This window comes from Megascapheus bottae, chromosome 1 (genome assembly GCF_031878675.1).
Source record: "Megascapheus bottae isolate mThoBot1 chromosome 1, mThoBot2.hap1, whole genome shotgun sequence".
NCBI classification, from domain to species: Eukaryota; Metazoa; Chordata; class Mammalia; order Rodentia; family Geomyidae; genus Megascapheus; species Megascapheus bottae.
Genome location: NC_143509.1, coordinates 78,083,696 through 78,098,628, shown reverse-complemented (window position 1 = coordinate 78,098,628; position 14,933 = coordinate 78,083,696). Strand labels below are relative to the sequence as shown.

Here is a 14,933-nt window from a genome sequence, read left to right as displayed (position 1 = left end):
CTGTTTCATCCTGTTTCGTGCACTGGCTAAAATATTTGAGGAGAGTTAACATTCAAGTAGGTAATGAACTACAACCTCAGAAAACAATGTAGGCAAATGAGCAGAAAAATAAAAGGTTGTCTGGTGGAGAAACTAATATGTCAGTAATTAGTCCTGAAATCTTCTTGACCTGCTTGTGATTCTAGATGGCCAGTTTTTAAATCAATAGATACCAATGCCTTGAATATTGTCCCCAATATTATAAGGTATGGAGACTAACTACAGAACATGAAGAATTTAGAAAATAATTTGTTCAAAAATTAGAAGTTCTCAGATGATAACCTGCAAAAATCATAAGCCGAATTTAGGTCTTTGAGCACTTTCTGAGGTTTGACCACTCTGAGGAGAGTTGACCTCACAAGCCAAATTGTGCGTGTGTGCATGCCAATCATGGGCCTTGAACTCAGAACCTGGGGACTGTTGCTGAACATTCTCCTCCAGGCTAATGCTCTACCACTTGAGTCACAGATTCTCTTCTGACTTTTTGAATGTTAATTGGAGATAAGACTTTCAGGAATTTCCTTTCCTAGGTTGGCTGTGAACCATGATCCTCAGATCTCAGTTGTCTGTGTAGCTAGCATTATACACATGAGCCACCAGCACCCAGCTTACTTGTCAGTTTTGGTTTTTTTTTGTTTTTTGTTACAGTATTCATCCTCAGCAAAATGGTAGTTTCTTCTTTAATAAATGCTATGAAGATAAATAAAATATTGCAGCTAAACTTTTGGAGGATTCGTTAGACTATTTGTAGCAATTATTGTCTATAATCAATTAAGCTATAGTTTTTCTGTCATTTACTAACCACATAATCTTAATATTTACTGATCCTTTATCCTGCCCATTTTTCTTCATCAACTTTTATCACTATTTTTTCTCCCTTCTGTAGAACTCCTATCAATTTCTGCTTCAAAAACAAGGGCAAGCCATAATCCATGGTCCCACAAAATTGTCCCATCTCTACCTCCATGTTGAATATTCTTTCACCAGTTTTCCTCAACATCTGTGAAACATCAGCCCAGAAATGGATAATTGCCAGTGGTGCATTCAGTACAGTACAGAAAATATGGTTTTTCTTCATGGACTATAGCCAAGTCACTGAAGTTTAAACATATCAGAGTGCCCTTTAAAAGAGAGGTAGGAATGCATTAACAATGGAAAATGGTAAAACTTGAATAGATATTCAGTTGACTCTCTCTATATCTATATTCCATATATAGATTTTACCCATTTCAGTAGATATTTATAAAGTTCAGTAGGTAACTTTTAAAGAAGAATAGCTTATAACACCAGGTTAAAAATGTTGAAGTTCAATAATTAATAAATGAGAAATGAAAATTTGAACCAAGATAGTATGGTTTGAGCGAAAAAAAGCCTTTTTCACTTAAGTGTTAGAATGTGACCTATGTATCAATGTATGTGATGAATATGCTTTACCTGGGAAAGCCTATGTAAGGAAACTTTAGATATTACTATCAAATTTAGCATATCTTTATATAATGATATGAGGAAAATCTGGTGGTCTTCACCACTTGCATTTATCATAAAAATTCTTTAGTACTGCATTTTAAATCACCCAAGTAATAAAAGGTATATCAACATCAAATATTTTTAAAATATGATTATCAATCACCACCATCATCACCACTAGCCCCACATGTTTTTCCTTTGTTCATTTATTTAATGTATCTAAACCCTCTGCCTGAAGATTTGGATTTAAGAAACATTATGAATTTAATGTTTGCTGTTAATATTAGCACAAACATCTTTTAAAAACTTTATTCATGGGGCTGGGAATTTGGGATAGTGGTAGAGTGCTTGCCTAGCATGCATAAAGACCAGGGTTCGACTCCATGATACCACATACATAGAAAAAAGCCAGAAGTGGTGCTGTGGCTTAAGTGGTAGAGCACTAACCTGAGGAAAGCCCAAGGACAATGCTCAGGCCCTGAGTTCAAGCCCCAGGACTGGCAAAAAAAATTCATTCTTGAACACAATTCTTACTTTTCTAATAGTTTGTGTTTCTTTCACATTTCATGAAATACTTATTACTTTTCTGAAGTGTGGAAATATCTATAATCTTTTGCATATGAATAAATAAAGCAGACACTAAACCCTCTTAAAGTGTAAGATATTTTTATATAAAATTGATTATAAACCTCTGATAATGAACATAATCATAATTATAAGGGTTCATAAGATTCTGTATATTAAATGGAATATTTGAATTTAAGTGAACAGTTAAATATGCTGTCAAGATAAAATGTATTAAGTATATAATTTTAATGAGGTTTCCTTGGGCCTCTTTAAGACTTTGATCTTCCTTTTAATGTTCTCATTGGCTCAGAATTACATTTGGAATTTGGGGGACACTGGTATTCTTCATCTATTTCAAGGACCAAGAAATTACTAAGACACTGGAATTGTGGTCATTCCTGCTCGAGTTACTCTCTGACAGAAATTGATAATAAAAAATTGCCTAAAGGGAAAACAATATTTTATTTTGTGCTCATGAAACAAACATGGAATACACATGCAGAAGGAGTTGAGTGCTTGTTTGTTTAAGTGATTTCATCAAAATGGAGGCCTCTGTACAGCATAGTATTGTATAGGAGATCCCAGGCCAGAAATTTCTTGGCATCCAAACCATCGTGTTCTATTTGTACTTAAAAGACCTTCTTTCATTGAGTTGATAGTTTATATTAACATTAATCTAATTATATTCTGGTTGTTTTGAATTTAGTTTAGATATGCCATAAGTGATTCTACTTTCAATAATAATATGCAGAAATTACAAAGTAGCAGTCAATGGAGAACTTTGAAAATAAACAATCCCTGGAACAACCAAACTCTTGTGTTTTTTAGGAGTGTAATCAAAAATATAAACACATGCTGAAAAGCTTTTTAAAAATCAATGAAAGATACTGTACTCATGGAACTCATTTTTATGCCAGAATTGCTAGTATCCCTGTAATTGCTGAAACAAAGATATTTAGATGGAATAGTTTTACCATTTCTTCCTGCCTATAATGAATTTAAATGGTATTGCTAAAGTTTATAGGAAGATAATGGGGAATCAGGAAAGAGGATGGGAGATGGGATAAAGAATAGAAAACCAACAGTGGTTTGAGGATGTCAAGCTGGGAACTAGTGTTCCCAGCACTAAATCACTTAAAAACTTCCAGTTCTCATGTCTATTATTAACAGGAAGACAGAGAGGCCCAGCTGGCAAAGCCTGTTCTTCAGTTCTCTTCTGTAAAACAGAGCATACCTTGTTTGTTATCATTTTTTTAGGGACTTCATGTAGCCCAGTCTGTCCTTGAACTCTCAGTCTAGCTGTTTTAGCAGGTAGAGTTCTGGGATTACTAGTATGGGCTACCAAGCCTGGCAAAAGTCAAATTTATTTGAAATTTCTTCCTAATTCTGGATCATTGTTTTGAACAAAGTAATCTACTATATCTACCTATATGATCTTTGATGATAGTATATTACTGTAAACTTAAAGTATGGATTTTTTTAAAAGAAAAGCTTAACCTGGTGTTTTGTGTCAGAAATTTTGGATTTTTGAAAATGATAAGAGGATGATGAATGTTCATAAAAATAAAATCCATTAAGATGGGCATTGGTTGCTCACACCTGTAATCCTAGCTATTCAGGAGACTGAGATCTGAGGATTACGGTTCAAAACCAGCTTGAGTACAAACGTCCTTAATCTCTTATCTCCACTTAGCCATCAGAAAAGTGGCACTGTGGCTCAAGTGATATAGTGATAGGCTTGAGCTGAAGAGCTCAGGGGTAGTGCCCAGGCCCAGAGTTCAAGCCCCGTAACCACCAAAATAAATAAATAAAATCATTAACTCATAAACAAAATATGAAAATCATTACACTAAGCGAGGGGGGATTTCCACATTAGTGTTAGTTAAGAAAGCTTTTTAAAGTTCTGGCACTTTCCACCTTTCCCCCATATTTCTTTCTAAATATATTAAGCAGTTGAGTTGTGCATATGTTTGGTTGTTTTTTTAAAGTTTAGTGAATTACCAAAAAGTAAACAAAAGAATGAAAACTTGGGCTGTCCCTAAGGTTTATGTGGGTAGTGAAAAAGATGGGAGGTTTGTAGAAAGTATTGATTTTGTCATTTCACCCTTCCATTTTTCATCTTCCTTAGTTCCTCATAATCTCTGCACACAACTCCTCTTCTACCCTGTCCATTATCAGAGAGAGGGTTCACTAAATCACACATGTGCAAAAAGATGGTTTAAATGTACTGTACTTACTTCATTTGGTTCTCTTCATTTCTTCCTCCTTTCCTCTCTCTTTCCTGCTTCTTTCTCCTACCCTCACTTTCCTTCTTCCCCTCTTTCCTTCCCTTCCTTCCTTCCTTCCTTCCTTCCTTCCTTCCTTCCTTCCTTCCTTCCTTCTTTCCTTCTTTCCTTCCTTCCTTCATTTTTATTATAATAGTAGTATTTACTATTTGGTTTTAGGAATAAAAACCTAAATAATACCATGATATCATATTATTATTATTATTATAGTAAGTTAGTGATACCATCTTACTTTTCACAGGAACCTCTTTGGTAAACTCTAACTGTATGTTCATGAGGTATTAAACTCTCTTGAAACTATACTGTGACTTCCTGAAGAGTCTACTACTCCTTACCTTTCTGAGAGGCCCAGGGACCTGTATAAATGCCCTTATGAATAGATATAATGGTGTGAACCCAATCTGCCAATATATGTCTCCTTACTTTCATAAAATGAGGACCCAAACTCACTAATGACTTTGCATATATTTCTTTCTTTAAAAAATATTGACACATTTAAGTTATTTCAAAAATCAACGCTGTTTAAATTCATTCTCCTGTCACAAATTCAATTATGTGAAAAGAAAACAAGTCAAAACTATTCTTGAAAAGTATTTTTCTGATATTTATTGGAAAAATATTTCTGTTGTGAGTTGTGCTTGTGCAGTACTGCTTATTACATTTATTAGTCCTCAATATTAAGCAGCTGGCAGAATTCCACTGTATATAAATAAGACATTTGAGACCTGGACAAGTGCCATTTTGAATGTAGCCAGCTGGAGCCTTTTACAGTTTCATTCAGTCCAGTGTACTGAATCCACAAAACAGTCGGCAGCATTTAGGTAAATGACAATAGAAAAACATGTTATAGATTGGGAATTCTATAGGAAATTCCATTGTGTTGGAATATCACATTTCAAAGACTTGTTACACCAAGAAAATGATATGGGATGCACCTGCTTGCAAAAATGGGTGAATTTTTGTTAACAGAGCTATGTTTCTCATCTTTAATTTTTCTATGTGCCCACTTTTTGAACTCTGAGTTAAGCTATGCAAACAATTGTTGCTGTGTTTATATTTCCTCTTGTAATTAGAACTCCTTTACTCAGATTTATATTAACCACAAAAACAGATTGAACACAATGTGTCGAATATATATCTTCCAGGCAGTATAGGCCTTATCCTTTATTTTCATTAATATTTTTAGATTCATGTGCTTCCATTGGTAAATCACTATATAAAAAGCCTCTTTTTAGGGCTGGGAGTTTGGCCTGGTGATAGAGTGCTTGCCTAGCATGCACAAAGACCCAGGTTAAATTCCTTGGTACCACATACACAGAAAAAAAGCCAGAAATGGTGCTGTGGCTCAAGTGGTAGAGCTCTAGCCTTGAGAAAGCCCACGGACAGTGCCCAGGCCCTGAGTTCAAGGCCTAGATCTAGCAAAAAAGCCTTTTTTCATAGAATTACATCAAATTAGAGTTTTCAAAAAATGAATTTACTTACAGTGAACTTATTTAATATATATTAACAAGTAATTTGTAGCATTTATTGCCCTTATAAGATAGAGATAAATGCTTATAAATTAACTTGTATAGTTTCCAATGTGCTGAATATAAAGCATTAGCTAAAATTACTTATTTTGAGACAGGCTCTGGATGTATAGCCCTACAGGTCTTGAATTTGTGATTATCCTGTTTCTGCCTGTGACCGTTAGCGCTAAAGATATGCACAAACACTTACAGTTAACCTAATTCTTTTAAGTCATATATTAAGTATGATAAAGGCCATTATAAAGCTAACATTGTCCCTTTATTTTGATCTACTACATGTTTTCCTAGAACTGATTATTTTTTTGTCAGTCATTGAGCTTGAATTCTGGGCCTGGGTACTGTCCCTGAGCTCTTCAGCTCAAGGCTAGCGCTCTTATACCTGAGCCAAAGCATTACTTCAGATTTTCTGGTGCTACCTTGGAGAACAATGTCATGGATTTTCATGCCTGGGCTGACTTTGAACCATGATCCTGAGATCTCAGCCTCCTGAGTAGCTAGGATTACAGGCGTGAGCCACCACTGGTACCCAGCTAGAATTGATTGCTATCAGAGAAAATATTTTGAATATGATATACAAATGTGGGTGTGTGGTATACAGTTTGATTACCATTGTAAGTCCTTTTCCTGAGAAAATTACCTGTGACACATCTCTGTGGTAACACTGAGTTCAGGTTGAAGAATGGAATATAGCAATTCTTTTAGGTACTGAAGTCTTTGTTTACTCCTATCACATAAAATCTTAGTGCATCTCAATTCATTTTCTCTGTCAACTTTATGTATTCTTAAGACTTTGTAATGAGTATATTGTAAATGTATCAAAGAAATTTCAAAACAGTAAGATTTTCATGAGTAATTTACAAAAATGTTACTTTATTTTAGTTAGAAGAAAACTGTCTAACATATGACATTTTGTCTCTTTAATGTGATTAATTATTTATGGGGACTATAGGTGTGAGTACTTATAAATAAAAATTTCCAGAGCTACTTCTTCAATTTATTCTGTTTTTACAGTCATGTATTAATAGTTCCTACATATATTGTCATCTTCATTTTTGTGTGTATTGACCATTAATTAGTAATACATTCAAAAAATTCTTTGAAGTTCCTTTCCAAATCTGCTCCTCTCCTGAATCATTTATTCCCTTCAGTTGCATAACATGAGGGAAAATATCTCTGCTACCTAAGAAAATACTATGTATAAGTATCAATATCCCTTTGTGAAAGTTCATTCTTCTCAGACCACATGTGCTCTAAATAACTACTTGGTTCTTAAGATTATCTGCACTCTGGCATGTTGGACATAGCTTCTCCAAGATCTACTTTCCCCTCTAATTGCTCCTTTCCAGAAGCAAATCCCATATTTAACTCCAAAACCAGGTTTGATGTGGGGACATTTCAATATGCATACTTAGAAATTTCTTTCCATTTTACTAGCTCATCTCGCTCCTACTACTAAGTGTAACATTTCAAATATAGTTTCTGAAAATTATATCTCTTACTTTTGTTTTGAAGTTATCTTAAAAATTCCCAAGGCTTTATTTATTTGGATATGAATTCTGAATTTTTATTGTTACTGAATTTTTCTGACTTTAGGTAATTTCTTAATCTTTAAAAACATTTTTTTCTGTGTTTTATGTTGACAAATCAGTCTGTACCTATACTAAACAAAACAACTCTTTTTCACTAATATTTGCTCTACTGTTTGTATGTTTCTTTCTGGTAATGACGTTATTTCCAAATCTAAAAGAACTCAGTGAAAAAAAAACAAGGGCTTTGTAGTCAGCATACTGAGTTCAAACTCTTTAATGTTAGCTTATTATGGCAATTGTTTACTCCCTTTCTAAACTTTACCTATCTTATATGTATAATTGCGTCACAATAACACCAGCTACACAGAAATATTAAAGGATAATTTGATTCCATATTGGAAAAAAATCATATGGCCTTGAATGTAAAATAGGATTACAAAGGCTCATATTCTAGTTTTAGTCTTGAAATATAATTTAAATTCAAAAGTTAATCCATTTTTTTGGTCATCCAATGATTATGTGGCACTGTCCTGGATGCGAGGTGACAATAAAGAACAAAACAAGCAAGTTACCTTTACTCCGCCTTTACCACATTTTGTAACTCTTTTCTGCACTCACTTCTGTAATCTTTCCTCACTGCTCTTGTCATAGTACTCAAGAACTCTTGTCTTTCTTTTAGTACTTGAATTATTTGAAACAAAGTGCTCAATTATGTTTGGAATCACCCACAGAATCACACTCTAATCCTCCAGTTTTCTATGTTTCTGTTAGCGCACCTCCAGAAAAGGGCCATGGAAAAGCCCAGTCAATCCTGTGCTCAGAATTCAAGACTATGCACAATTTCCTCCTGTCCTTCCTCACCTCCCTCCATTCAGACATGACCTATATGTCTGCTCTTTCCTCTGCTTAGGTTGGTATTTCTTGACGTAGCCTTATTCTTTATCAGATACTTTCCAGGAATCCTTCTACTGTCCCAAAGCATCATTTCAGATCTTCATTTAAATTTCAACTTTAGGAGATTCATCTTTTGGCAAAAGACATTTACTTAATTTAACCAATTTAACTTTCAATAGGAGATTATAGACTCATTTCTAAAGCAAATGTACTTCAGCCAATATTCAGATGACTTGTATATCTCACTAGGCTTAATGAAGTCTTAATATAAAAGCAAGATAAATTTATACTTGCAATAAATTGTAGTAGACTGAAATTTAAATATAAAAAAGAATAAGAATTATGGAAAAATCTTAAATAAAAAGTAATCTGGTTGGATTCAGTGATGTGGCTAGCAAAATATAAGTAGCATATTTACTTTTTGACATATGATACACAGTTACAATATATTTTTGTGCACACTTTTCTAGAAGTCTTAAGTATTCTGTTTACCATTTAATACATATATAAATTAAACTATAATCTATTAAATTTCCAAACTATTGAGTAGCAGAGATAAGTTTCAAACCTGGGATTAGTCTTTAGAACTTAAACTCTTAGGTTCAGAAATTCCTGGACATTCAGTAGATATATAAAACAACATGTTATCTTTGTAGAAAAAGTAGCAGCAAAAAGTCTGTAGTTTGAAAAAGCATTCTACAAGAAAGCTTGCTTTAAAAAAATGCTCTTAAGAATCATACTCATTTTGTTAAAAACGTGAACTTGCTCTCTAAGATCTGTAAAACTTAGCATATTTTCCATGGTGACAGGAGTTAATTTCACTTCCGTCACTGTGAGTGCTTCACAGGTATATTGTAAATTGCTATGAATTACTGTGTCTGCGACCCATTATCATAGCAGGAAATTGCATGACTCTCACAACCGATATGAAATGTACTGCTGTCATTGCCATGTATTAATTTCTAAGTAGTTGGCCATTTGTAATAATTCTATAAATGTCCATCTTAGCAGTTTTCAGTCTAGACAAGTTAAGCCACTGTGCATGGAATTTTCTCCCATTATTTTCAAGCAGCTCTGTTGAATTCTAAAACGACCATTTTATTGGGCAATTTCACCTTGAACACATTTCATTGCCCCATTCTCTATATATTCTCTATTTATTCTCTATACATTCTCTATCAGAGTAAAAAGACAGAGTGAAAAAAATTTCATTAAGGTCAAAAATGATATTTTTTCTTTGTAACTTGAATGGGATATAAAATGATTTATGATATAACACTTTTAACCATTATGACTCTGTCTTTGATGAAATAGTTATTTTTTGTTTTTGTCAATCCTGGGAATGTCCTCATGGCCTGAGCTCCATTCTTGGGCTTTCCTCAAGACTGAAGCTCTACCATTTGAGCCACAGAACCACTCTGGCTTTTCTATGTATGTTGTACTGAGGATTCAAACCCAGATCTTTGTGCCCTCTACCATTAGGCCAAACTCCCAGCCCTGATGAAGTAGTTTTTAAATAAGGGTAAGCTTTCTACTTTTAAGAATAATATTTTTAAAATGCAAACTACAAATATTCACTCTGTTACAAATAAAAGCTTTATTTAAAATGCTTTAACTTGAAGATTTATTAAATCTTTATTAAACATTTCTTGTACTTTCCTTAATATGATCATTACTTACATTCAAATAAAAATTTTTACAATGTTGAATCTAGGTATGAACTTGTGAGGACCAATTTTATAATTACTATATTAGCTGTACGTTCAGAAAGCTAGCTGGTTATTACTCTTTTGTGGGGCTGATCTTTAATTTACATCATTTAAAATATTATTTTTCCCACTGCCATCATGATTCCATCATGCTATATTAAACAAAAAACAAAACTAGCAAACAAAATCAAATCACAGAACTTTGGTGACTCACTCCTGAATTTCTAGCTACTCTGGAGGTTGAGACTGTGGTTTGAAGCTAACCCAGGCAGTAACCAGTTAGTAGTAGCATGTTAGCTTTGAGTAAATACCAGAAGGACGTGCATAAGTTCTGCATTCAAGGCAAGGTCCCCCCCCACACACATGGAGGGACGCGCGTGCACATGCAACTATAATACATGAAACATCTAGGTTATAAGCTAGACAATAAAAAGATAAATAAAATATAAACTGTGTGTTTGTATCACAGAATATCAAAGTGGGAATCTATGGAACTGCAGCAAAGTATAAAAAGAGTGGCCTATCTAAAACTAGTTCTATTTCATTCATAGTTGTGTGAATAGTTGGTTGATATTAATCTACCTAACATGCTGTTTAATGTTTACATTTCTATCATATGCAAATTTTGTATTTACCCCAGTTAGAAATAGAACACTATGACTACGTTTACTTGTTTTGTTAGAATTATATCTTTCAATTTGTTGTTGACAGTGGAAGATGAGATTAACTAGATGGGATTCCATGGAAGACTTAACTGGACCTTGAAAAATCTAGAGTGAAAGCCATATGAGATGTCGCTGAATGCTTGGCATCAGAGTATGCTGTCAAGTGGTGCTCAGATGGTAAAATATTTGAAATTCAGGTGGTCAGATAGTGAATATAAAACATATTAGTTTCTTAGAATCAACTAGACAGAACAAAGCAAAAAAAATGTAGTTAGAGATCCAGTAAGCAGGATTTTTCCAAGATTTCCTGGTTATTAGTTAATTAGGATTACAAATTGAAACCAGAGAATTAGATATTGTACCAGTAAGACATTGAGTATATGGTGAAACAGAAATAGAGAGCAGAGTCATGGCAGCTTCCCTACTAGAGAAATACAGTACTGTGACTTAGAAGCTGGAAAGAGAATAATTGAATTTAAAGATCCTAGTTTGGTGGAACTGAGACTGCTACAACATGATACTGTTTCAAAGTTCACATACAAAACTCAAAAGAATCTACTCTCCAAACTTTTGTATTTCACTGTTAAAAATATTGTTTCTGCATATGTATATGCATAGAAAACAGTGAGTAAATAGAGATAAAACAATTTTATGGACATATCTGCCCCTGCAATTTGATGCTATCACCCACACTATAAAAGATTATCCATCTTCATAGGAAAGAAAAGGAAGGGAAACAAGATGAGGGGAGGGGGTGAGGGGAGGGAAATGGGGGCAAAAATCATGAGAAGGAGTATCAATGTGTGTGAAGTAATGCACATTCTATCTGGCGAATATAACTGTAACCCTTCTATTCATTTAAATAAAAATGCAAAAAAGATTATTCATCTTCACATTTCAGATTTTTTTCACAGTAATTGTATTTTAAACTAGAACCACATGACCCTGTTCACCTACCACTTAAATCATCATGCTGCTCCTGCATCTTCACATTTGAGATGTTCCATCATGATAAATGTTCAAATATTTCTAGGATGTACACTCACATAGGTGAGTGCAATAAAATATGGGAATAGGAAGCATGATAAAGGATACCAGAATTGGCTTGATATCATAATCATTAGATGCAAAGATAATCAAATTGAGACTTTCTTGATGATCATTAGAGCATAAAACTAATGTAAGAATATTCACTAGTGATATTTCCATTTGTTGCTACCTGCCAGTCTCTTAGAAGCTGGTTTTATCTTAAAAAGTAAATCATGAAGTAATTTTGTCACCTTCTAGATATTTTCCCATCATGTTACACTGTGCATTAGATGTAGCTTCTCTCCAATTTGAAGAAATTACATTTAGTTTATGTCTATATTATATCTTTAGTTTAGCTCATTGCTAATGAGATAAATAGTATGCACAAAATGCAGTAATATCAATAGCAAAATAAATAACTACTACAATCAAAGTCTAATAGAATGATATTTATCAGGCTTAATGTCCACTAATTATCTAACATTATGTCTTTCTCAAAAGAACATATTTGTTTCTAGTAACAAGGGACTATGCTTCCTAGAAAAATATTAAGAGAATCTCCTGACTATTTCCCACTCCTTTCAATAAAGATCACTGTGATTATGCCACTGGGTATAAATTTTAGTATGGCCTCTCTAGGGAGTAGTCAGGGTACATTTTTTTAGTTAATTGTAATAATTTGGAACAAGAAAAGAAAAGGGCCCAGCTGTGGCCTCTGTGATCTAATAATAAAAGCTTTGGACAAGACATAGAAACTAGGCTAAAACTCAGAATTGTTGATTTTTTAACACAATTAAACAAATACTTTGTGATTTTCTTGAAGTCATCAGTCTCCTGAAGGTATTATGACATCATTGTTGAGGTATATTTCTTTAAAGTGCTGAGCAATCAAGATGAAGCTACTTTCTGTACTGCCAAATCCTACTGAATATCTGGCAAGTTCCTTGTCCCAAGTCTGCTTTGGGACAATTACTGTAACAATATATATCTCAAATAATTTATGAGCATTACACATTAGTTCTGAAAGTGGGAAGTAAATCTGAGCATTCTTCAGATGTATAAGGCATACAATTACATCAACAGTTTTAGTTAATGGTTTTTTGTTGCTGCTCCTATAAAAAAAAAAAACAGCCTTTTAGGCATTTTATTTCTACTGTTTCTAGTCTACAGCAAGTGCTAGCTTTCGAGACTGGCTGCTTGTAAGTGGTCAGTGATGGCAAACCACCATCACTTACAGGCAATTTGGTCTTCATTACAAATTAATGAAGTGATAATTGCTCTGCACAACCTTTTATGTGCAAAGCAAGCTGGTGTTGTTTGCATTGTCTTCCTGCAATTTATATATCTCTGTTTTCAAGGACTTGTGAAAGGTTGCCAAAGTTAATTCTACAATGAGAACTTCATAATTAAAATCATATTTTACATCAAATTATGTATCTCTCCACATAATGGATACTGCTTGATATCTAGCAGACTTATATTGGTAGCAAAAGAAATGCATAAGAGATTCATCACTTGAATATGAACTAGTCTAATTTGTTCCCTTTAAGGGTCTGACCTTGGTTACATCAAGAAAATAAGCACCTATCTGGGATCCTACATCCTAGATGATAAAGGCTAAAAGCAAGTAGTGTTTTTTACTTGTTTTGCTTACTAAGTTGTTAGGTGTTTGAAGGAGAATTTAAAGGTTTCTAAAGTGAATTTCTCCCACTGGTGAGTTTTATACATTGTTTTTGTGAAGTCAACCACCTTTAAAGTAGATATCTTACTTTTCTCTAATGAAGCTTAAAAGTCAAATAAATGTCATGATCCTTTACTTGTGATTGCCAACATTAATTTTCTAAATTATTGTTTTATCTCATTTTATGATTAGATATTATGGATTTTCATTCTTCTGAGTCTGATACATAATGTCAATATGCCTTGAATGCTGCTTGTTTATTTAAAATCTATTATAACTTGGCTACTAAAATTAATTAGTGAAGAAAAATTTGCAACACATTTGTACAAAACCTCTCAAAAATTCCATTAGTCTACAAATTACAGTACTCTATGCTAATCACAGCTTTATGATGATAATAATTACTATCATTATGATTCTTCCATTTATTCACTCCAAAAAGTCAGGTTTCTTTTGTTTGCTTCCTAAGACATGGTTTGCTGTCACATATAAGACATGTGAAGTCAAAATTCAGTAAATATATATGAAATAGAATTGTTAACATGTATTCTAAAATACTATGAAGTACTTAATGAGAGGTATATGATACAAAATTTTCCTAAGTCGGGGAAAGGGCTTGGCCTAGTGTTAGGCTAACACACAAGAAGACCCAAGTTCGATTCCTCAGTACCACATACACAGAAAAAGCCAGAAGTGGTGTTGTGGCTCAAGTGATAGAGTTCTATCCTTGAGAAAGCCCAACAACAGTGCTTAGACCCTGAGTTCAAGCCATGGGATGAGCAAAAAGAAACAGGCAGTGAAATTACACCCTAATAAAGGAGTAAAAAACAGAAGGTTCTATAGCTCCTGAAACAAAGAACAAAAATAAAAGATTCATATTGATGTAAATATAGCATATATATATAAATGAAATATAATGTGTCATCTAATCTGGTCTAAAATAAGTAATGAGAAGAATCAAAAACTTTGAATTCAAAGGAAGGTAGGTGAAAGACATGCTACTCTCAAATCAGTAGGCAAAATTAAGCATAGAGAAAAAGTAAACAGAATGATGTGAGTTGGAAACAGCTGGTGTAATTGTTTTAGTTTTATTCACACAAATAGTATGATTTTAAGTTAAAGGCTTCCCCCAATTTGTTCTCATGTTAAAAATTAGCAGTTTAAAAATGTCTCAAAACATTCAGAGTCTTCTTTTGCAGTGAGAAAAAGGTATCCATGTGATCTTAACCATTTTAATAATAGCAAGTGAAAATAATTTTTATATTTTCTTTAATCACATGTCTAACATGAATAAAAATCAGTTGAATTGCTTGTTTCTCTGTATTATCTGTTTACTATGTGTAACTCTCAACTTATTACTTTGGATGAAAAATCAGGTATATTTATATTTTTACTCTAATTTTCCTCCCAGCATAACTCAATGTGATGATAGAATGTCTGACTATGAAAATGACATGCATGAAGACACATAGTATTGACATCATTTACATTCATTTCTTTTTACTATATATTCCAATTTATCATAAGGTATCCCAGATT

The 14,933-nt window shown here is 33.4% G+C and overlaps 1 protein-coding gene across 3 annotated transcripts in view; it reads left to right on the top strand.

The window, feature by feature from the left end:
* Positions 1–14,933, top strand: part of Epha3 (EPH receptor A3) — a 295,261-nt gene that overhangs the window by 63,368 nt on the left and 216,960 nt on the right. The gene's annotated exons all lie outside the window — the stretch shown is intronic.